The 21,425-nt window shown below is 35.0% G+C and overlaps 1 protein-coding gene across 5 annotated transcripts in view; it reads right to left on the bottom strand.

Moving 5' to 3' along the window:
* The window catches only part of NLGN1 (neuroligin 1), an 827,691-nt gene that overhangs the window by 668,982 nt on the left and 137,284 nt on the right, over nt 1–21,425 (bottom strand). For 2 of the 5 annotated variants that reach the window (XM_004756599.3, XM_004756602.3), the window contains exon 1: nt 1,683–2,334. The exons of the other annotated variants lie outside the window; for them this stretch is intronic. The gene's annotated coding sequence lies outside the window, so the exon portion shown is untranslated. Of the gene's footprint in view, nt 1–1,682; nt 2,335–21,425 lie in introns of those variants that run through there. 5 annotated transcript variants of the gene reach the window in all.

Raw genomic sequence — 21,425 nt, 5'->3', positions numbered from 1 at the left:
TTTTTATTGCTATTTTTGTCACCACTAACAAGCTTACACAAAATCTGCAGAAATAGGAAATATTTAACTTCTCTACCACAGAATCCTTGGGAGACAAAGTTTTCTATTTTGCTATTTCATCTTAAAAAAAAAAAAAAAAAAACAGGAATGTCATTGTGCTGTTTCAGAACTTAGATTTAAGAAACACATATACACACAAAACCAGGAAGAAAGTTTGGCAAGGTTCCCCTTTTAATACCAGGATGTCAGATGAATTTGGAATTCCTGAAATAAGTACTGGGATGATGAGTGCTTCAGATGACATTGAAGAGTTGCCTTTCATGAGTTCACACATAATGGAGAGGCTTGAATGCTAAAGCCATAAAAGTATCTACATTCATATCATAATCTGTAAACAGAAATCCCCGAAAAATATTTGAAGCTTTTCTTTAAAAGATAAAATTGTATTTAAAAAATAATTATTTTATATTTTAGCAATTACCTATCTCCATCTTATCCTAATATATTTGGCCGTCTGAAGATTTAAAATTTAACGAATTGGCCTTAAATAGGAAGAGCCTGCTAAAATTATAATGCTGAGGTGTCTGAAGGTATATGGGGTGGGGGATAGTCATTAGTCTATTTAACGTATCTATATACATATTTTAAGTGAATCAGTTTTTCATATGTTATTGCTCAGAACAACCTATGTGTGTTCCAAAATTGGTTCAGAATAATATGCTTTTCTGGATTCCAAAGCAACTTTTAGTTTCCTAAGTCAATTAATATTACAGATTTGAGTGATTAATTTTAACTATATCTGCTGAAATTGATTTTCCTTCTGCAAATAATGATGAGCTTTTCTTGAGAGCTAAAAAAAAAAAAGATAATAAAAAGGAAAAAAAAAATCCTTGTATTCAGCTGCAAGAAAATGTCTGGGAACGCGCGCGCACCGCTCAGTTGGAAAGAAAAGCCTGAGAGTGGCGAGGCAGTCAGGGTAGGGATGCATCGGAAATGCAGCGGCTGCCTGGCTCACTCGCCAGCCAGGGCCCTCGGCATAAAGGCTGTAACGCCTTGCTGGACTCTTCCAACTCCAGGAAAGTTATCTCGGACTGTATTATGCAAAGTCTTGCAAGTGAATTACAAGACAACATGTGTGGCCCGTCACCCACTTCTGTGTCTATCCAATGCAGTGACCCTGTAACCCTTTAGCGTTGGGCTGAGAGGAGGAGGAGGCGGGAAGGGGAAGGGGGAGGGAGCGAGAACAAGATAACACGACAACAGCCAATTCCCCCTGCAAAATTCCCATAGAAGCCAAGACAGTCGCCGAAACCTCGGCCGAGGCAGCCGCGATTTCTACTTGAGTTCTCCCCTGCACAGGCAGGTTTTCCAAGGCACCCTGCTACCTCTCTTTAAAGTATCACTAGGAGGAAAGCACTGGATCCAAGAGGGATCTCCCAGCGGAGAGGTTTTCGATGCAAAGTTGAGACCTCGGAGGGTTGCCTGGCTTCCCCGCCAACGCCACAAAATAAGGTTTTTAAGCTCGATCTAGGTAGCTCCCCAGCGATCCACCCCGAGATGCGCGAGGTGGCTTTACATCCCCTTTCTCTCCCCATTCCACCGGCGCCGTGTCCGCAGCACCTACCGCGCAGCGGCACACAAACCCTGGCAGCCCCCTCCCAATAAAAGACCCCCAAACTTACCCTCGGTAAGATCAAGCCACAGAGGGGGCCCCCTCATCCTCCCCTAGTCCCCTTCCAATCATTCAAGAAGACAGTTCTACAACACTTCACCGTCAAATTCAAGCTGAATTGGTCAAAGTATTTATCAGCTTCTAGACGCTTTTTTCGAATCTTGAGCACTGGTAATTCTTGTTTCAGAATTCAAGATGCTTCCTTTTATTATTTATTTTTCTTCTTTAAGCAGCCGCAACCCCAGTTTTGCGCCCCCCCCCTTTTTTTATTCACCCACGGACACTTCCAAAACGTGTCGATTGATCCTTTTTTCTCTCCAGATGAAACCACGATCCAGAATTCTCGGGACCCAAAGCCACCTCCATGTAAATCCGACCATCAGGCAAGAAATACAAATGATCAAACAACGTTACTTCTTTCGGCTGCAATCAGATAATCCTACTAATCCAATAGATTTATCTCGATTGGAAATTGACCTCAAAAATGAATCCCTGGCGCTGATGTCCAGTAAAGCGATTTCGTAGCCCTGTTCGGGTGATCGAAAGAACTGTGGCTTCTTTCTTTCTTCCTCTTTTTAAAAAATCTTTTTGGATTCAGGGTGCACTGCTCGCAAAAAAATGCCGAGGACCCTGGTTTTCCCCTAATATAGGTTTCTACTCCAAATCAGTGCAGGATGAAAAAATGGTACAAAGATACCCCTAGTGGCTTGAGGTGATACTGCAGGGAATCTCACTTTTTTTTTTTTTTTTTTTTTTTAAATCCCCTCTCCTCACCTATTTTCCCCCTTATGCCCTATAGATAACTGGCTGCTATAGTAGTTAAGAAGAAGAATGAACAGGGATTAACATAAATAGTATATGACTACTTAAGAAGATCGTCTGATCTTTTTTCTTTGTTTTAAAGACTGAATTTCCTGTGCTTCTCTCTCCCAGTTCCATCTCTTTTTCAACAGTTTTCCCCAATGATATTTTGTAGCTAAAATGTCAGTCTGGTGCAGCTACTGATTTCAAAGCAAATATATTTGTTCCCTGAATAACTATAGATATCCAAAGAAACCCCAATCTACCTGAGACATGCTTCTTCCAGAAAAAAAAATTAATATTTTGTTTTCTTTAAAGTTATACAATTATGAATACATATTTTTTATACAATCTTTTCTCATTTTAGACTTTTGATATTCATTCGACAGAGCCGATGATGGCTGCTATGAGCCTATGGTCAAAAAGCAAGACTGAAGGGTCATTATATAGTTCTCAATGTTGCTTATCTGAACCCTTAGCAATTCAATCATCTCAAGATTACTACTAGCATTTTGGACAGGTTTTAGAGAAAAGGCCAATGCAATAAATTTCAAGATTCCATTTTGGTAAGCAATACTTCACAAACTTTACTCTGCTTACCAAAGACCTAGGTATCTTTTAAAAAGGAGGATTCTGGTTTGGTAGGACAAGAGAAGGAATGGAGATTCTGCATTTTTAACAAGCCCTCTGACCACATCCTGATTATCAAGGGCTTAGTAAACTTGGGAAGTTGAATTCACTTTCATGAGTACATGCAATGGTTGCAAAGACTCCACTCTTAAACTAAATAATTAAGCCTTCTTAGTGTATGAGCTATTAAGGAGTCAAGAAACCTTCTTTCTATTACTGGTTTTGTTATTAATTGACTATGTGACTTTTTGGCCCATGGCTAATTTATCTATTAAAATTGAAGAGTAAACCAAAATAAATGAACAAACATACCTGTTCCTAGATGGGAGACTCAATGTTATAAGTTAATAATATAATTATTATTAAAAGCCCACTATAATTTTTCATGAAACTTCAAAAGTTAATCTTAAAATGTGTTTGTGGGAACAAAGGGTCAAACTTGTCAATACAATTTTATATAATTAAGGGTATGTGCTTTGGTGAGTGCTGTGAAGTGTGTAAACCTGGTGATTCACAGACCTGTACCCCTGGGGATAAAAATATATGTTTATAAAAAATAAAAATAAAAAATAAAAAATAAAAAAATAAATTAATTAATTAAAAAAGAATAAGGTATTCTTAATATAATATAATTAAGAATAAGGTATGGATAATTTTCATATTAACTATTGAGACTAAATAGAAAATGACAGTAACTGAGGCAATGTAGCTTTGGGTCAGGGATAAAATTAGTCCAATGGAATAGAATAGAGGGCTCAGAAATATATCTCTGAATTTATGGGAACTTGATAAATAACAGGTGGCATGAGAGAGCAGTGAGGAAAAGTGAATTATTCAGGCAATAAAATAGGCATATTAAAAAATTATAATTCATACCTAAATATGTATTTAAGGTAGGACAAATTTAAATACTTAAAGCCTTAAAGATGCAGAACAAAACTTAAAACCTTTTAGAGAGAAATAGCTTTGTTATTTGGGGTAGATGGGAATAGAAGGGTTTATTAAACATTAAGAAATAAAAAGTTAAGTCTATAATGAAAAAAATGTTATTTTGATATATTAAAATTAAAAATTTATGTGCATCTGGGTCCCTGGGTGGCTCAGTGGGTTAAGCCTCTGCCTTCTGCTCAGTGCATGATCTCAGTGTCTTGGGATGGAGCCCCGCATTGGGCTCTCTGCTCGGCAGGAAGCCTGCTTCCCTCTCTCTCTCTCTCTCTGCCTACTTGCCTAAATAAATAAAATATTTAAAAAAATAAAAATAAATAGAATATAAAAATAAAAATTTATGTGCATCAAAAAAGTCAAGGCATAGACTGACAGAAGATATTTGCTCTTCATGTAACCAAAGAAGGATAAGTATCAAAGTACATAAAGCTTTCTTACAAACCTATAAAGACAAAAAAATATGATAGGATAAAATGAACCAAGATGAATAGTCAATTGGCAGAAAAGGATTCTCAATGTCCAATAAATATCTGAAAAAGATACCTTACTTATTAAAGAAATACAAGCTAAAATGATGAGACACCATATTACAGGTATGAAATTGGCAAAAATTTGTAAGTCCAGCAATATGAAAGTATGATGAGAATATGAAGAGACCATGGAAAGCACATTAGAACAGTAACAGTTTAGAGATTGTTGAAGATCCTTATTTCCTAAAATTGAGTCTCTCTACTCTTGTGTATTTCTCTTCACACACACAGAAAAAACCCATTACAAAATTACTTGTAAGAGAAAAAAGAAAAAAAGAAAAAGGAGGAAAAAACATAAACACCTTTAGATAAATAAGTGGGCAAGCACTTTATAGAATAATCACATACTGTGACACAAGAAGCAGTAAAAAGAAAAATGAATGCACTATAGCTATTTGAGTTAGCATGGACGTCTCAAATATGTAATCTGGAGCAGAAACAATAAAAGCAGTTTGCAGAAGGATACCTGTGGGATGATATCATTTATGAATCAAGTTTTAAAATGTGCAAAAAATAATTGTATATTTTTGAGCATATTTATATGTGGGAAAGGTATATAAACATCCATGATAATGATAAGCCTGAAATTCTGGGTAGAGGTTATCTTTGGGAAGAATGGAAGTTAATGACATTGGGAAGATATCTAGGAAACTTCAGCTGAATCTTTAATGCTTTATTTCTTAGACTGAATCTTGAGCACACAGATATTTATAGACATTTATAATGTTACATACAAATTGTATGTCTGAACTATTTCATTAAAATGAAATATTTAAACTAGATGGGCTCCGTAAACCCTTTACAGCATTAGAAAATTTTCTAATTAGAATAAATATATGTAGAAGTGAAAAGAAATAGTATTGGACTTTGGAATTTCATAATGTGCTTTCTTTTTAAAAATATGTAGTACTTTTTATTTCTAAGACGTGGAAATGGATCAATACTTATTTGTTTCTATAACAGATATGAATATTTCCAGCTAGCAAGCAAAAGCCACCACCTAAATGGAGAAAAATGTGGTTGAAATAGGGGGAAAATGTAGTTCTCAACAAGCTCCTTCATGTACTTTCCTTTGATCTCACATGGAGTAACCACATCTCTGAAAATGTAAAACAGGTAATCAGTTGATAGTGTTCAGTTCTGATCGGTTACCCGGAAACCACCAAAGCCAGAATAGCCCTAAGTCAAAGTACAACACAAAAGATAATATCTCCAGAATATTCAAAATGCATATGTAATTTCAAGCAAGGAGGTTTTGTTGATATGAAATACAAGAACTGGAAATCAAATTTCAAAGTCATCAGACAATATTTTTCATAATTCATTCAAAACTGAAGAAGATATCAAATATAAGAAAGAATTCTTTAGGGCCCAATGTCAGAAGTAAAATGAGTTAGATTAGCATTTAATACCACTCAACTCACTTTGAACTCAAGAAAGATTCCTAGACAAGTCATCAATCAATTTTCAGAACAGCATCCCTAGGCTATAGCCAAAGCAGCTTTGCAATAAAGAAAGGGAGAAGGGACAACTTAATGCCCTTCAGTTACAGAATAAACAAGGAGGAAGAAGCACATGTAATATCCAAAATTTGGAGAGGCTGACGTATTCTTTCAGCAACCACTTGTTGAATACCTCCTGCCTACTGGTCATAGGACAAAGAATTTCACAAGAGAGCTAACATTAAAACAAATAACCACCATAAACCCATTGTTGGCAACTGATAATTGATTTGTTCACTGTAAACGGTTAGTAGTTATTTTGAATTAATACTTAACCATCTATGCTGAAAATGAGATATTAGACACTAATATAATATTGAAAGTTCATTTTCAGTGTGTTTACATACAAACTGATATGGCGGGATAAGGTAGTCAATGAAGGAAAAAGAGTAAAACAAGAAGAGGATGAGGCGTGGCAGAGGAAAGGAAGAAGACTGAGGGTAAAAATATGAATCAAACTCATTTCTCTCCCTGGAGATTTACTTGACAGACAAGATAGAAACTTACTTAATCTTTGTATCCCTGAGAGTACAAATGATTAGTGAATGAATGCCTTAATGGATCAAAGTGTGAAGCTAGTCTGTACATGAAGAAAACAAATCTATTTTCTATATTGGAAAGGCTTGCTAATATCTCTTCAGAAAATGAAATTAATAGAGGAGGAAAATAAAAAATTACTATGACTAACAATAATGGGAAATGAAAGGCCAAGACTGGCAAACTTGAGTGCCAGTTGGAATATGGGATTCCAATTTGATTCTGCCACTGTAATTTCAACTCTGCTAAAACCTATGGTAGAATTACACATCCTATTTTGGTTTCGGCACTTTGCACAAACAAACAAGTGATTAATTAATGCCGAATGGATCATGAAAAGAAATGGCATAGTGCTACTAAAAAAAAAAAAAAAAAAAAAAAACAGGTAAGAAAGTATTTAATTATTGCTTTTAAGTACAACAACAGTCATTGTGAAAAGAGGGTTATGATTTTGGGAGGCGGGAGATAATTGATATAACGGCACATCTTTTGTGACCAGGTCAAATCAATTAAGTTCTGCCTGGTAGTAAAGATTTTAAGCTGTTATGAGAGATTGGTATTCTATGTCTAGGAAAAAAAAAAAAAGAAAACTTCAAAAATACTGTAAAACCGATTTTCTAAAACAAGTCTTGGGAAAATATATTCTTCTACCATCTTCACAACTCCCCTGATGTACCCTCATTTTAAGTGCTCAAGACTTGAATCTAAATGAATGGCAACTGGGAATTATGAAAGGCATAAAAATAAAAAGTATTGCAACATCACAGGCCTAACTACTGCAAAGATAGCTGTTTATAAGAGGTTCTCTCTACAGGGAAGTATCTGTTCAGACAATCCTGCTTAATTAGAAAAGACTACTTAAAACACTTGACTGATACTGAATATTTCAGGTATGTATTGGGAGAACACACCTGCTTGAATGCTAAATTTACCAGATGCATCTTTATATTTCATGGTTTGAAGACCTGTAATGGAAACCAAGGAAGTAATGATCAAGACTAGATATTTTAGGATGAGACTGTCAACTAGAGAAACGGGGCTTTAAGAAGATTCGTCTGAGATTCCAAAACATATGTTCAAAGTTCAGGGTCCTAAGTCAGAAATAAATCTAGCTTTTTTGAAACAAATTTAAATCATTATGAACTGTTAAAAATTTCTAAACTTTAGTACTGTTATGCTAATAATTAAGAATCTGTTCTGTTTCTTTTTGAAGGAGCACTTGTTTTTTTACATCTATAATATATATTTAATCAGTACAATTATTCTTTACTTAAAAATATGTAAATTTTCATCTTCAAACATTTTAGCCGTTAATAGCTTACTACATTATTATGTTACACAATATTTTATTTTAGAATGCATATTTTTATATATTTGTGAAATTGAATAATATTTATACAAATCCTCTAATAACTTCATAGCAGATTCTCTATTTTAGCTGCTTTTGACTCCATTATACCATTATTGATTTTAATCCATTGAAGTGTGTCCTGGAATTAGTTAAATTATATAAAATGATCTTAAGGATTTTGTTGGCACTGAATAAATACAACCAGAAAATCACCCTATTGTACAGCATCCATTAAAGTTTATTTTATATTAATTTATCTGAGTCAATTTGTCCAGTGTTAGTAAAATTTACCATAAACTTTGACTTAATTATGGAAAAGTCACATGAAAATTAATGATCTGTAGTTCAATCTAGAAAAGGAAAAGTTTTGTTATATCCCAATCGCATTGCCATTTCACTGACTTCACATAACACGAGTTGGTACTATTCCTTCTCTGAATAGGATTTTATGTTAATTACACAATTAAAAATAAACAATAGCCTGAATTTTCACTTTTATTCAATTAGTGATTTGATAAGCATCATCTACCTATCTCAAAATATTTGGCTTCACAATTTCCTAACATATTATATAAAGGAGACCTTTAAGTCACATCTTCAAAAGGAATGGATCTCGATCTCTCTCTTTCTCTTTCAAACTTTCTCTCCCTGTGTGTACATGTGTCTGTATCTCTTTATCTTCCCCTCCGATTCTCTCTGTCTCTAAGAATCTCTGAACACATAAATCCACCTCTTTAATTTTTTATCATTTACATCAAATCAGAAATTATGTCACAAATATTTCAAAAAGGACTAATTTTCCTAAAATCATTTGTATTAATTTCAGAGCTCGTTTATTTTTATTGTACTTGAATAAAAATTATTCCTGCTGACATAGAAACAAAAAAATACAATGAACTAACCATATTATAATGATATATTAAAAAGAGAATGGTCAAACTATATTATACTCAATGCATAAGATGTTGTTCAATCTTCCCAGCATCCATTCTGAAAATCATGACTCTCAGCCTAAGCACTGCAGCTTTTTCTCTAAAAATTTCCCAAACCTTCCTAGAATTAAGGAGATTATTGAGAGAAAGTAATGTTTAAAAAGTTCAATGAAAGATTCGTTATGTCACAAAGTTGATAGATTACCAGGGTAAATAGCTTACATGTTAATAGAAAGTTGACCTATTAAATCAAGATCCAACAAGAGTATAATTCTTGACTATCTGTAATGTATTAAACCTAATTCACAGTTCACATCCTCATCATGTACAAGTCTGATAAAGGATACAGAAAAGATCTCATGGCTGAAATTTTACCAGGACTCAAACTAATCATTAAAGCAAGTAGAATCCATTTGAACTGTGACCCAAAGAATTATAGTTTTATAGTCTTTCTGTAGAGTCCACAGATATCCTTTTGCTAAACAGAAAAAGACCTAAGAAAGCAAGTGACTAAAGTCACCAAGGCCATGCTGAGGTCAGCGGCATTACTAGATGAGAAACCATTGCACCATGCCACTTTAGACTTGTCTTTTTGTTTATTTGGTTAGTTGGTTGTTGGTATTAAAGTGTCACTGTTTTTGAAGTATTTGAGCATACCCAAATTTCAAAAATTCCAATTAACCAACCAAGAAAGCACATTTAACATACTTAAAATAATGAGCAGAATAATGGCGCTTCGAAGATGTTCACATCCTATCCCTGGAACCTATGGATATGTTACCTTATATGACACAAAGGACTTTGCAAATATGATGAAGTGAAAGATCTTGAAATGGGCCCAAGGTGTCCTCTAAAAGAAAGGCAGGAGATTCAGAGTCAGAGAAATCGTTTTGATAACAGAAGCAGAAATCCAGAGGCAGATAAATGGAGAGAAAGGGATTTGAGGGTGTTACACTCCTGGCTTAAAAGATGGAGGAAAAGGCCATAAACCAGGGAATGCAGGCCACCTCTAGAAGCTGGAATGGCAACAAAGTGGATTCTCCTCGAAAGCTTCCAAAAGAAATGCAGCCCTTGCCATCTCACTTTAGACTTCTGACTTCCTAAACTTCAAGTTAACAAATTTGTATTGTCTAAAACCACTGAAGTTGTGGTAATTTGTTAGAGCAGCAATAGGAAGCTAATACATTTAATTAAAAATATTAAAAATATTTTATGGATAATCCATTCTGCCCAAGAGAAACATAATATGAGCTACATATGCAATTCTTAAATTTTATTTTTAATGAACATATAATGTATTATTTGGTCCAGGGGTACAGGTCTGTGAATTATTAGGCTTACATGTTTCACAGCATTCACCACAACACATACCCTCCCCAATGTCCATAACCCAGCCACCCCACCCTTCCTCCAAATATTCTATATTTATGTTTGTGAAAAATTATACCTGAGTCAAAGGTATATAATGGATATCTAGGTGTCTAGAGCACATCTCAGTTTGGACTAAGTCCACTTCTGGAGCTCAATAGCCATATATGGCTAGTGATGACCATACTGGACAGCACAGCTTTATACTGTAAGAAACTAATTAAAAAGAAAATTTATATATTATTCTATAGATGATTCTAATATTCTCTTACCTATAACAATCTAGATTAAGAAACACAAAGGCATCTAAAAAAATCAGGATTATTGTACAGCCAATTTTCTGAGATGTGTACTTAAAAAGAAAGATCAGAAAAGGAATAAAAAAAAGAATAACATGAAAGAAGAGTATATTTACCTAACAATACTGAGTAGTCTGATGTTTGTGAAAAATGCTAAAGATAATAGAAAAAATATATCTCTGGCATTTTCAGAGCAAAAAGATAACCAAGTATAGGATAAGAATGACATTGCTTGGGGCCAACTATGTAATATGAAAAAATGACCAAGAGAAAAGCAGAACTATTAAGCCCTGGCTTCCAATTTCTCCATAGAAAAGAATGATGTTTGAACTGGAAAAAAATATGATGGTGAAAAAATGATAAGAAAGCCTGAAGGTGATTTAAATTAGTTTTAAGATTCCGGGTCCTAATCAGTCACCTAATGAGATACTAAAAATACCTGAAGATGTGTTCTTGGATCTAGTATCTAATATCTTTGAGTCATCATGGAAAAGTGCCATAAAAATTGTTAACTGTCCTGGTTTTCAAATAGAATTCCAGAAACTGATGTTTACTATTATTGACATTAATTGAAATTCTAGAACTCATGCTCACATGTGTTCACTAAATACATGACAAGTAAGGATAAAATCTTTTTTATTAGTTACTGGAATGGCAGATCAAAAAATGTAGTTTTAACTGTTTATTTTGATTTCATGCAAGGCCCTTTATAAAAAAAAAACACTCATAATTTTCTTCTGGACAAAATCGTGAAGTATAGGCTGGATATAGTTGAGTAGCTCCTTTGAAAGTTCAACAATCATTCTTGTGTAGCAACCAATGAACGTTCTTTGATGTTTACTTCTCTTCTCCCTTTTTGAGGGTTAAAATTTCTGAAAGAATGTGTTTTGTAATCAGACCTTTCCATTAAACAAATTAGTCTAATGATGGGTATGAATGAGATGCTTTAGCAGAAACCTGCCTCAGACCATGGACTTTTAAATAGATTACTTAAAGCCATTGACTATTTTTGGAATTGTGCTTTTCAATGATGCTTTTTCAAGTTATTTATAAATAAGGAGTTTGATATAAAGTATTTAAATAGCAAATTTTAAATTGAATGTTAATTTGATTTAATCAAATTTGACTCTAAATTCTCCTTGTGTCCTCTAGTGCAATATAGAAACTAAGGTCTCTTATTTTCAATTTATTCACTAATATAAATATATCTATTTAATTAATCAGCCATATTTTTGTCAAAAGGTATTTCTTATTGGTGGTACTTAATTGGATTGCAAAGAAATCTGGGTTGTAAATAGAGTTGTTTTAATGAAAACTTCAAAATCAATCTAAATTTAAGATAAATCAATCAAAATACAACTCAATAGCCAATCTTAATTTTGGTGGCATGCATTTCAAGTGAATTTTAATGATATAATGGCAATGTTCTTTAATCTTTTTTGACTCCTAATCCTGGCAAAATTAGATAAACTTTCTCTATCCTCTCTCTCCCCAAATATGCCAAGAAGTAGACCAGGAAGCAATATAGTAAAATAATTATAATAATAATAATTGTAATAGAAAGAAAAAAGAGAATAAAAATCTCAATATAGCTTGTCTCCCTCCTCTCATTCTTTCTTTCTTCTCCTTTCTACCTCTCTTATTTTTAATAAACATATAATACATTATATAGTATAATTATATATGAAATATTATTATATAATTATATATAATTATATAATAATATTAAATATTAAATACACATATCATAAAATATACATGATATACAAATAAGCATATACATAGTCCCATGTGATTATCACAAAGACTAACATTTTTACTTACTTCTTTGCTCCTAAACACTCTTGAAGGAACGAAGATTTAACAATCATAACAAAAATAATGTCAACTTTAATGTGTTTGACATATCTATGCATCTTCTGTATTTGGTTCTTATTCTTATGTATGTCTTTCACATTTGAGCGGTACATATAATTTTTCCTACTTTTATGGAAAACAGAAACTTAATAACACAAAATGACCTGCTGTCACTAACAAGGGATTAAACTAAAATTGCATTCAAATTTAGATCCAAGCTTCTTGGGGCACTTGGGTAGCTCAGTCCTTAAGCATCTGCCTTCTGCTCAGGTCATGATCTCAGGGTCCAAGATGGAGCCTCACATTGGGGTCCCTGTTTAGTGGGAAGCCTTCTTCTCCCTCTCACCCTGCTTGTGTTCCCTCTTTATGTCTCTCTCTCTCTCAAATAAATAAATAACATCTTTAAATCAATCAATCAATCATCAATCCAAGCTTTTTGTACTTCCTTTTCACTGTGATGGGAAGTAAGCTCAGAGCTGGTGAGTAAGGACACTGAAGAAATGACTCAGTACTCAGGAGTTCATATAAAGGGAATGGTCAGTTGTAATGACTCCCAAAATGAGAAGGGATTAATTTTGGGTGAAGGGATGCCCCATGCACTTCTCAAGATTCAGGGATTAGGCCAGGATTAGGTTAGCTTCAATGTCCCTGCCTCACATAGGGCCAATGCTGCTGACTGCCCTGGAGAGCAGTAAAGGGTAAGGGTGTCCCCTGTAGCAAGACACCATGGTGATTTCACCCATTGGGAAGACAGATCTATGTACTACAGTGAGGCTCTACAAAAGGAAGGCACTGCCAAGAATTCAACTTTGGAGCAGTTAGCAAAACTTCTTTATATGACCAGTCGGCTGAGAGAAAACACCCAGGCTGCCATAGCCAACACTCTGGTTTGCTAGCAGAAGAGTTAGTTTCCCTGATTATCTGGGAAAGGATGCTATCTAGAAACCAAAGCCAAGACCAAACATTGAAAGATGTAGCTAGATGCACCAGGAAAGCATGGTCAGCGTAGATTATGACAGCAGAGGAGCCAACTAAGGTTGGGGACATATATTATAGAGGACCAGGTAACAGCAAGATTCTTTACCCAGGAATTGCAAGTACCACTGGATTTCTTTTTTTTTTTTAAGATTTTATTTATTTATTTGACAGAGAGAGAGAGAGATCACAAGTAGGCACAGAGGCAGGCAGAGAGAGAGGGGGAAGCAGGCTCCCCGCCAAGCAGAGAGCCCGATGTGGGGCTCGATCCCAGGACCCTGGGATCATGACCCGAGCCGAAGGCAGAGGCCTTAACCCACTGAGCCACCCAGGCACCCCTACCACTGGACTTCTTGACATGGACCCATATAGGTTCAGGTCTGCATGCTTGTGCCAGCCTCCTCACTGGCCTCCACTCCCCTTACCTAATTTTCTTTCAGTCTATTCTTCACATAGACACCAAAATAATCTGTTTCTAAAATAAATCTAGTTGAAACACTTCTGTATTACTACCAGGATTAGTGGCTCTCGCCATATTTGCCCACTAGAATCACTTAAGGGGGAAGGTTAAAAATACCAGTACTTGCTTGGGCCTGCCTCTCTGCTCCCTACAAACCAATTAAATCAGAATCTCTGAAACAAGTGCTGGGTCACCAACGTTTTTAAAACACTCCCAAATGATTCTTATCTATAGCCCAAGTTAAGAATACTGACCCAGAGAGTACATTTTAGATGCGAAAGAATTGTAACAGCTTTCTTAAATGATATGTGTAGGATTTTCTTCAGATGGATCTGAATTCAATTCCTAAATATTTCACTTGCTGATGACATTTTATTCCCTCTGAATTTCTCTTTCGTCATCTACCATATGGAAATGGCTACAATAAGTGTGGGAAGGCAGAATTATCTATTTCCTTCAATCTTTAGTCCTTATCCTACTCTTTCTGTGTAGAGAAAGATCTTTAACATGTGTCTAAGTTTGCTATTGGGGATTAACAGGAGAAAGGGCTGCTGCTTTTGTAAATACTCTATTAAATAAACACCACTACCACCAACAGAAAACCAAACACCTAAACCTACTCTCCAGAACTCTGTGAGGAACATAAAATGAACAACAGATACATAGTAGTTCAATTTTATACATATTCAAAGAGTGAATTAGTAACTCAACAAAACATCTTGGAATGTGGGGTAACTATCACTTTCCAGTGAATTATATAAAGTTCACTAATATTAATTTTTCTTTTAATAAAACTCATTCTGATACACCTTGAAATCTGTGGAGAAAACTGCCCAGTACAAAGATTTTTATCTCATATCTAGGTACAGGAACTTGAGCCAAGAAAAGTGTAAAATAAGAAGTGTGACTCTTCCATTAAATCACCAGATTCTTCATGCCAAGGGCATTTTGATGTAAGATTCTCATAATAGAAGCACCTTTTGGCATAGGTGATATTTTCCTTAAGCCTATAAATCATTTACAAAATACAGTTCACTAAGTACTTCAATAGGTCTAATTTTAATTTGACTATTAAAAGGAAAACTTCTTGAGACAAGAGAGCAGATAATATTTGTTCCTTTTTATGATTGAAGAAATTGGGGAAAACTGACTTCCCTATGGCTGCTCAGTGCTTTGCCACATACAGAAAATCAAACCTTGGACTTCCAACCTGATGTTCCTTCTAATAGTACATATTGTTATTTTTTTTCCCTAAATTGGCAGAAAGACCTCAGATAAACTACTCTTGTAGCTATCAAAACAGTTTTGTGGAGGTTTAAGTTTTCAACAACAACAACAAATCATATGAAATTATAAGGAAATATTTCCTTATAATTTTTACCTTCCAGGTAAAAATGGAACTGATGTAGTAGAAGGGAAGGGGGCAGGGGCCAAGAGTCATGCTCCTCCATTTCCACTGGCAGCAATCCCTAGGAGGGCAACTTGCAGAACCACTGCAAAACCACTTGCTTCTTTTATAGATAAGGAACAAAAGTCTCAGAAATCAAGTGATTTGGCCAAGAAGCTCACAGCATTAGTGACTTTGGGTCTCCTGATTCCTAATCAAGTGCTCTTTCTCCTGTGTCATAATATCGTCTAGATCATTTGGGTGTAGATAGCCTTGTCTGCCACCTCTACGTTGCTCACCTGCTTTCCTGTCCGGCCACTCTCCTGCCATACATTACTTTTCCAAATGTGCTAACCTCCATGTGGTTTTTTTCAAGTCTACATATTGTGTTTTATTGTTTTGTTTTGTTTTGTTTTTGTTTTTTAAATAGGTTCCCTGTCCAGTGTGGATCCCAATGTGGGGGTTGAACTCAAGACCCTGAGATCAAGAGTCAGAAGCTTAATCAACTGAGCCATCTAGTTGTTTCTACCATGCCCTTTATTAACCATTAAACTTTTGCATGTGGTTTTCCCTGTCTGGAAAGTTCTCTCTTTGAATGCCCTCTTTCCCAACCCATTCACCTTTTTAACTTCCACAGATCCATCAAATCTTACTTTAGTCAGGACTTACTCTAGAGACCCCTCCATAACGCTACCCACCAACCCCACCCCTCACTATCACTCCACCCTACTCCTTACCTCTCCCACTTCCAAACTGGGTTACGTAATACACTTAGTTAACCTATGTTTTTCTTTATCTCTTAACACACTCGTACTTTCACTAATTGCTCTTTGAAGGAGAGAGTCTTGACTTTTTCTACCTTTACTCACCTGTATTTTTAACCTATTCAGTGTCACAATAAACAAGAAATGCAAGAATGAATAAATGAATAAATGCTATTTTCTGAGTAATTTCTTACAAAGAAGCATGAATGTGGTACAGTGTGGTACACATTCCAGGGAAGCAGGCCTCACTTGAACTGGCTGCATATGCTATACCATGCTGCCAGAAAATAGGGCAGCCACGATCCTCAGCACCTCCTAATTTACAGCTCTAGAACTTTCTGTCAGCATGACAGAAAAACCTTGCCAGATACCTATAATTAAACAATCTAATCCTTTATTCATAAATTTGAACAGAAACCCAGAAACAGCAAGCATTTGAGGAAAACCAATAGCATTAAAAAGGAATAATAGATAAATAGAAAAAAAAAAACCTAGTAAGGAAATGTATTTAAGGAAACAAAAGAAAAAAATATATATTTAAAAATTTAAACTCTTACTCTTAATGAGGCTCAAGGGACTGCTATTTTAAGAAAACAAACACAGTCTTCTCTAAAAACACATCTATAAGGAAAAAAAAGAGCTTTTATAGAATTTAAATATTGAAATGAAATTATGTAATAGAAGCCCTGAGTAACCAAATGCACATGGGCTGCAGATTAATTCATAAACCGAAAGAGGAAGTAAAAAAATTAATTCCTTTAAGAATTAATACATAATGAAGAAACACTTATATGCAGGTTCACAATTCCATGTTTTCCCTTGGTTTCTTTTACTTATATTGTTTTAAGGAAAATTTAGTATACTAATTTTATTAAATTATGTCTAATAAAATATTTTCAAGTTGTTCACAATGCTATCAAAAAACTGAATGGATAATCCAGTACATTATTAGTGTAAAATATTCTTGGTTGGAGAATAATTTTACTGTACTTTTTAGGAACCATAAGATTTCCATTGTATTTTTGCATTTTTCACCTTGGGCAAAAAAGTACTCAGAAAAGAAACACAGTGTTGAAGAAATAAGTCTTGGAAATTCCTTTTAGTTAAGAAGCTATATGTATTTCCCTAACTTGTTTCTTTTAACAATTTTTTGTTTAATAGTTTTGACTATTCATGAAATAACTTAAACTGTTATTTGTAATAATTTAGCTTCAGGATTTTAATGCCCAATAGATTTCTTTGTTAAGAAGGAAAATACCTCCTTTTTCCTTTATTTGTGTGTGCTGGAGGTAAACCTAGAGCAGTGATTTAATTATTTCTTTTATGGATTAGCAATAACCCAGAAGAAGAAATACTACATACGAAAAGATGCTCATTGCAAAATAATTTATAATAGCAAAATTAGGAGGAGTCAAAATATACAGAATTCATAAAATATTTAAGAAAAATATGGTAATATACTTGATAAACATTATTAGGAACTTACACAGAAACAGGAGAAAATATTCAGGACACAATGTAAGTGCAGAAAACAGTATTCAAAATTAAATTTGTGCTCCTATTCAAATTACATAAAAATGAATTTGAATTTGAAAAATTTTGGAAAAGAACATAAAACTTTTTTGTTTTAGGGATGCCTGGGTGGCTCAGTTCGTTATGCGGCTGTCTTCTGCTCAGGCATGATCCCAGCATCCGGGGATCGAGTCCCACATCGGGCTCCTTGCTTAGCAGGGAGCCTGCTTCTCCCTCTGCCTCTGCCTGCCAATCTGTCTGCCTGTGCTCGCTCTTTCTCTCTCTCTCTCTGACAAATAAATAAAATCTTTAAAAAAACAAAAACAAAAAACTTTTTTGTTTTATTTGAGTAAGATTTTTTAGAGGGAAAAATAACAGAATTTTCCTTCTTTCCTATCAGTATCCCAAACTTACAGAGATTAAGAGTACCCCAAAAGAAAAGGAATTGATTCAGTTTTGAACTAGTTGTAAAATGTATATGTGGTTCATACACTCAACTCTGACATAAAATGGAGGTCTTGAAATTGATGAATCTGCTTTCTCTAATTTATCTCATCTTACCCACGGTGACCATATTTAATGTAGAAATAGAAACTTACATATATACCAATTTATAATGTTTTGCTTTGTTCTGTTCACTTATTAGATCGCCAGTTTATTATAACAGGATATAATTCAGGAGCAGCCAGATGGAAGAGATGCATGGGGCAGGTGTAGCAAAGGACCTCTCTATGTGTACCAGTCTCCCCCAAATCTTCCGGTACCCATCAATCCAGAAATTCTCCAAACCCCATATCCTTTTGGGTTTTATGGAGGTTTTATTGCATCTGCATGACTGATTAAATCACTTTATAGTTTTTCAAGACATACACACGCGCGGGCGCGCGCGCAAGCGCCCACGCATTTATTCAATTCTCTTAACCACGAAGCATGGTCAAAGTAGGTAAGGGAAATCAGTATTATAAAAGAAATAGATACTACAGGTATTATCATCTTTTTCAATAGATAAGGATAAATGGGTTAAATGAATTTAAGATTCCACTGGGGCAAAGAATGAAACCCATTTCCAACCTTTCTACATTTGCATCATCTCATGGCACACGTAATAAAATCATTCATTATACATTTAACTTACAGACGATAGTTTTTTGTTTGTGTTCTTGTTTTTTGTTTTGGGGATTTTTGTTTTGTTTTGTTTTGTTTTGGTGTTAAGAATGCAGGAAAATTTTGGTTCCTTCTGGCAGCCATCAGTTTGTTTTATTATAGGTCTAATTTGCTTTTTTGTTTATTTATTCATTTGCTTTGATTTTTAGATTCCACATATAAGTTAAATCATATGGTATTTATTTTTCTCTGATCTATATCACTTAGCATTATACCCTCTAGGTCCATCCATGTTGTCACAAATAGCCAGATCTCATCCTTTTTATGGCTGAGTAATAGTCCATTATATATATACACATCATCTTCTTTACCCATTCATCTATCAATGATAAGTTAGCCTGCTTTCATATCTTGGCTGTTGTAAATAATGCTGCAATAAATATGGAGTGCATATATCTTTTTGAATCAGCATTTTTGTTTCTTTGGGTAAACACCCAGTAGTGAAATTATTGAATTATATAGTAGATCTATTTTTAATTTTTTGAGGAAACTCCATACTGTTTTCCACAATAGCTGTACCAATTTATATTCCCACCAACAGTGCTCAAGGGCTCTTTTTTCTCTACCTTCTTGCCAACGCTCATTATTTCTTATCTTTTTTATTTTAGCCATTCTGACAGGTATAAGGTGATATCCCATTGTGGTTTTGATTTGCATTTCCCTGATGATCAGTAGTGCTGAGCAAATTTTCATGTGTCTGTTGGCCATCTGTATGTCTTCTTGAGAAAATTTTAATCCTCTACATTTCATTTGTTCATAAAAAACTTGAAGACACACCAGGCAGTCTACCAAGTCCCAGAGACGAAGAAATGCCTAAGATCCAGTACAGCCTCAAAGGATTTGCACTTCAGGAAGAAAGACAGCCAAAAAATAAAGAGGTATGAGTCAATGCATTAATTGCTGAGGCAGAGATATTGATAAAACATAAATAGGGAAATGTTGACTCATTTGTGGGATGGGTATAAAAGGTAAAAGTTTGGGGTAAGTACTTGATAAAGGCCAAATCTGGAGGATGAGTAGCATTTAATAAGATATAGGGTGGAAAGTGGTAATATTTTAGAAAGTAAATTCTTTTTCCAAAGTTAAGGATTTCGTAGAACTTTATTAATGGATATCACTAAAGAATCCAATTTTGCAAGAACTATTTAATTCCCAATAATTTAGTCTTGACATCATACAGTTTGTTTAATTATACATGTTTTGAGGACCTGTTAATTCATAAAATGAGGCAATTTGTCTGAATGCTGTTGAAGCTGAAGTTAGGGAATGTCAGCAATGCCTAACAATTAAAAGCCTAGAGGAGAAGCTAGACTCTGTAGCTTCAGTATCCGTCCTGAAGTTATTTCTCACTGAAATTAGGATTCATTAACCCATTTACTAACCAGATACATTGATGGATATTTTCAGGGTCTCTTCAGATTAATTTGAAATAATAAAGTACTATTGTGTAATAACTGCCTGACAACAGCCACTGGTAGCACCATTAATTATAGTCTTCTATCTCTCCACTATACCTCAACCTTTATAGGCCCATTCTTTACATTATACCACTACTCTTAGCCCCTCTTCTTTCTCTATGAATACTTCTGTCTGCTTTGAGTTTGAGGAGGATCAACATAGTGAGGAATTAAATCTCTATTCACAATTAATGGAAAAATCAATTTCATTCACTAAATTCTAATATGCTTAAAACAGTTTTTTTTTTTTAATTTTATTTATTTGACTGAGAGATCACAAGCAGGCAGAGAGGCAGACAGAGAGAGAGGGAGAAGCAGGCTCCCCGCTGAGCAGAGAGCCCGATGTGGGGCTCGATCCCAGGACCCTGAGATCATGACCTGAGCCGAAGGCAGTGGCTTAACCCACTGAGCCACCCAGGCGCCCCTGCTTAAAACAGTTTTAATTGATACTGCTTTAATTCAATCAAAATAACTTCTTCAATACATATATCTATAGTCCTAATAAAATTCTCACTGTAACATCTGCTTCATCTTCAACTAAATCTGCTGAATTTGAAATTGTCAGGTCTGTCAGAACACTTCCTTCTGTCAAAGCACCCAGGGGTAGTATAAATCAGTTTATCTTCATGTGGTAATACATATGACCAAGAAGAAGAGCCATATTCCAAGACCATGCTTCTGAAACTACTCCATCTTCATCTGTGGTGACAGGTATCTTACAATTGCCTTCTATTTCCCTAGGACAAGTAATAAACCTACTCTCTGGGGGAACTGCCTATGTTTCTTCTATCACTTTTGATATTTACTCTCCTCTAGGCCCCACAGAATTGTTACAAGTAGGCACCAACTTTCTGAATGCACTCTGGATTCAGCGAAGTAGAATGAGTGAGAACTCAGCAATCCAGGTTTTGGGATTTAGGAGAGTGTGAAAAATATAACTTTTGTATTCAGTTCCCAATGCCAGTCACTTTCAGAAAATCTCCCTCTTTCCATTTGCATGCTGCCCCAGTGCATGATACTTGCTCTCACCTTCACATCCACTTTGCCCTTCATCTGTAAGGCAGCCTATCTTACTCTAGTTAGTCTATTTGGGAGACCTGGAGGTAACTACTCTTATATTCTTCGTCTGGCCACGTGCCCTCTTCCTCATCCTCACAGAGCCCATTTACCAAGACTGGTCTTACACTCCTCTGTTGCCTTTCAGCCTCACCTTGGATATAACCTAGCTTGACATCCCCTCCAACTCTGTCCTGCACTCCTTGTCTCTCATCTTCTTCGTACT

This window comes from Mustela putorius, unplaced genomic scaffold (assembly GCF_011764305.1).
Source record: "Mustela putorius furo isolate JIRA1106 unplaced genomic scaffold, ASM1176430v1.1 tig00003834_pilon_pilon_pilon, whole genome shotgun sequence".
Taxonomy (NCBI): domain Eukaryota; kingdom Metazoa; phylum Chordata; class Mammalia; order Carnivora; family Mustelidae; genus Mustela; species Mustela putorius.
This window is presented reverse-complemented; position numbering and strand designations above follow the sequence as displayed.